General features: G+C 44.7%; 1 long non-coding RNA gene across 3 annotated transcripts in view; it reads right to left on the bottom strand.

Annotated features, from left to right (window-relative positions):
- Positions 1–2,010, bottom strand: part of LOC108448571 — a 10,328-nt gene extending 8,318 nt beyond the window's left edge. The window contains exons 1-2 of one of the 3 annotated variants that reach the window (XR_001864508.1): positions 1,647–2,010; positions 1,086–1,163 (exon numbers count right to left, since the gene is read on the bottom strand). This is a non-coding gene — a long non-coding RNA (uncharacterized LOC108448571). Of the gene's footprint in view, positions 1–1,085; positions 1,164–1,267; positions 1,410–1,646 lie in introns of those variants that run through there. The other 2 variants (XR_001864510.1, XR_001864509.1) reach the window with 2 other exon arrangements.
- Between the last annotated feature and the right edge of the window lie 1,739 nt (positions 2,011–3,749).

The raw sequence follows: 3,749 nt of genomic DNA, 5'->3' as shown, positions 1-3,749 counted from the left end.
GGTGCCCCGCGACACCCACGGGGCCATCCCCGGACAGGTCTGCGCGGGGCAATACAAACACGCCGGCGCATCTGTCACAAGTCACCGCCGGCGTGTGCTGTGCGTGTGCGAGCGCTCGTCTCCGTGCACCGGTGTCGGGCTTTGCCATGCGAAAGAGACAGGCGCTCGGTACCGCTGCCCCTGCGCTGAGGTGTCCCAAGCACAGCGTCACGGAAAACTCAACTTGCTGTATATCAAAAAAATTAATTATTTTCATGAGGTCAAAAATGGCAGGAGCAAAGGGGTCAAAGTCATCGCCGGGTGGGACATCAGCCGTGGCTCTTCCCCTCTGCCACATCAGGACAGCAAAAGAAGAACAAGTCGGTCCACGGAGGGCCCCATCCCGGGTCCTGCCCACGCACCAGCGCGCCTGCCCCCACCCGAAAGGATGAGAACGCTGAGCACATCAGTTTAATCAGTCGTTTAAACTTCCGCCCCTATTCCGAGATTTCGGCACGTAAATCTCCTCGTATACAGAACACAGTCATAGAATTTGGGGAGTGGGAAGACAAAGGGAGAGTGCCTGGAGCTCTCTCACAGACGTGAACGTTGCCCGTGATCGCTTGCAAGGGCACATTTTCTCCGCTGGAGCACTCAAAGCAAAACCCAGCTCAGTACGGCTCTTTGCAAGGTCTCTCTGCTCGATCTCCCAAAATTTTTGGCATTTAGTTGCTTTCCTGGAAATTTAGGGATATTAGCACTCTTTACACAACCCCGAAAGGTGCGATAAGCCTGTAACTTTTTCTCAAATGACAGGCTCAGAATTTTTAGAAATAATTCATTACGGAATCCGCCTATACTCGCCATGCTAAAATCGTCTTTCATATAGCAGAGATGGATAAAGGACCAAATTTCCTCCCCAAATGAGTGGTGGAGGGGAATTTTGCCTAGCCCCCGTAATATTTCTGTGCTGTGACCAAAAAGGCAGAGCATGCTCAGGGATCTGCGGGAATGCAGCTCTCTCCCATTCTGGTACCAGCGGACAAAAATCGCGCGTGTATTTACTTGATTCTCGAGTGTAAAAGAGGAGTAAAATCCGCACTCACCCGGTGCCGTCGGAGGACTCCTATCCCCAAGTGCCATCGTGCGCCTTTCTTGCAGGTAGAGGCAGTTTCTCCTGGCATCTTAAAAAAGGCAAACACAACATTGCACCCGTGTGACTTTCTCTGACATTGGTGGCAAACAAGCAAATAAAGAGCACGTTAACAAAACAAGCTAAAATACCTACAGATTAACCACAAGAGCTGCTAAATCGGCGAAGAAACTTCCAACTTACCGATTGAAACGAAAGAACCCGAGGGGGAGGGGGAAGGCCGGGGGAGGAAACACTTTGAGGAAGAGACCAAAAAAAAAAAAAAAAATTTTTTTAAAAAAAAAAAAAAAAAAAAAAAAGAAGAGACAGAGCGAAAATCCTGACATTAGGCACACGCAGTTTTGGTGTAACTGGTGCTTTGAAACTGTGCTTCGGTTGCACGGGCGATCTGCTTATCGGGGGGCACGGGGAAACAGTACGTTTAGACAGAAGTCTGTCATCTCTATTCATTCGTATCACATGGATCTGCCTGTGGGGATAAGAGGTAGGGAAGATTTTCTTGAAGTGCACCTACCCTTCTGGCGGGAAGGATTGCTGGGCAGGTTTCTTCTGGAGGGTCCCATCTCTCTGGAGTAGCTGAAGTGGAGTTGAGGGCAGGTTCTCCGGTGAGGTAGGAATGTGCAGGAACTCCGCCCTCTGGGCACAGTCACACAAACCCAGCACAACAGACACAGCCAGCCCTAAAACCTCTATTGATCTTCACCTTCACCTCTTCCTAACCCAGTTGCCCACCAGGTTTTGATCCATTTACCCAGGCACCTTCACCACGGGGCGGAAAGGGGGGGTATTAAGAACATTTCAGTGCACAGAAAAGCAGAGGAGCTACTACAGACACTAGTGCAATGGATAGACACCTCTGCAGTCTGTGTGTGTCTATATGTATGTATACATATTTATTACCAATGCTGAATTTGTAGTCGCGTAAGATGTATGCGCATATACTTTCTCGGGCGCCTGTATTATTCTCGATCACACGATTAAGTGCAATAGCCGTGATTATCTAGAGGCAGACTTTTTTGTTTGTTTGTTTGTTTCCCTCCTAAGGGAAAATACAACAATTAAAGAATAAAGTCGCTAATAAAAGAAGGAGTCTTGCTCAATGTTCCTTCTTAAGCAAAACTCTGATGTGGTTCAGTGAAAACGTAACCGGCGTTCAGTGGGAGTTTTGCTTGAGTGAATAGTGAATACATGGTGATTGAGACCTCATATTAACACAAGTGGTGAGGGGGTGTGTACCTGAATCATAATTTCTGACATAAATCTTAATAATCATCAGAAGAAGTTATAAAGAGCAAAATGACGTCCTGGTTAAACTGTTTTTTTCAAGTATCAGATTAAAATATTATCACTCCCCCAAACAGTAGTTTTGTGCCATCTAAGTAAAATTACACTTTTGTTCACTTTCTTTTAAACCCTTTCGTAAGAATACATTCCACACAACGGATGATATTTTAGTGCAACAATAGACAGATATCTAAAATATGACAAAAATTTGATTGGCCAAATATCCGCGTTGAGAATTCGAGTTACTGTTTATTATGCTTCAAACATGTTTGCGAAGGCAGTCTTAAAGTCCTAATTGGATGTTTCTTGATGAGCAGATTTCTTCTCCTACGATCTACGCGAGCAAAGTTAATCACCTCAAACATCAACTAAGAATATAACAATAGCTCCTTAATTCCATAAAGGCCGCCCGTCCCCCATAAACACCCTAAATTAGGAAACGCTAAAGAAACGACGCTAAGACACCGCATCACTCTAGAAATGTGCATATTTTAAAAATCCTAAAAGCTTAGCTTGAGGATTTGACATATAAACAAAAAAACACCAACCCCCCCCCACAACAAAACAACAACAAAAAGAAAAACAAAACCAAACAAACCACCACCTCGCATTCAGTGCCGAACAAGCCTGTGCAAAGATTAGCCTAGCAGATATCCTCAGTGAACAAAAGGGTTTCTCTGGCTGGGGAGCAGGCAAAGGTAAAGACATATTTGGGGCCTTAGCGCTCCTGATACAATCCATGACAACTTTAGAGATTTATTGGTATTATTTTGGTTTTGTTTTGGGTTGGATTTATTTTTTCCTTCACAAAAATAGTCTGTTTGCTGGTAACGTGTATGGAAACGTGAATAAATTACCAGCTCAGCAACCACCCCTGCGCCCGGTTTAAGAGAAAGAGGGAAAAGTCTGTGGCACCTGAACTCCTTAGGCAATACTTTGCAACACCGAGCCTAAAGGAGAGCTCTGGGAGTGAGCGCTGGCTAAACTAAGTCTGGAGAGACATATATCAAGGCTACCCTTTTCAGGAATTATTATGCATCACGCTTATCTAATTAATGCTTATTAGCCAACCTCAAACTCTGACACGGCGAGATTGTGCTTTCTTCCAATCTGATCTGTCCCTTTCCTCCTTTCAGTACACTGACAGCAGATTTTTTTTACATTGTGAAAAAATAACACGTTACATATATGCTATTGGATTTCCTACAGCATACAACCAGTTGCAAGTGGTAAATAATAAATCATTTTCTTTGTCAGCTGCAGCAGATGCTTCTCTTTTAAGTTGTTTAGGCACAAGTACACAGAATGGGGTCTCTAGGCTTCAAGAATTTAA

This window comes from Corvus brachyrhynchos, unplaced genomic scaffold (genome assembly GCF_000691975.1).
Source record: "Corvus brachyrhynchos isolate BGI_N302 unplaced genomic scaffold, ASM69197v1 scaffold115, whole genome shotgun sequence".
Lineage (NCBI taxonomy): Eukaryota > Metazoa > Chordata > Aves > Passeriformes > Corvidae > Corvus > Corvus brachyrhynchos.
The sequence above is the reverse complement of the archived record's forward strand: the minus strand, read 5'-3'. Positions and strand labels throughout refer to the sequence as shown.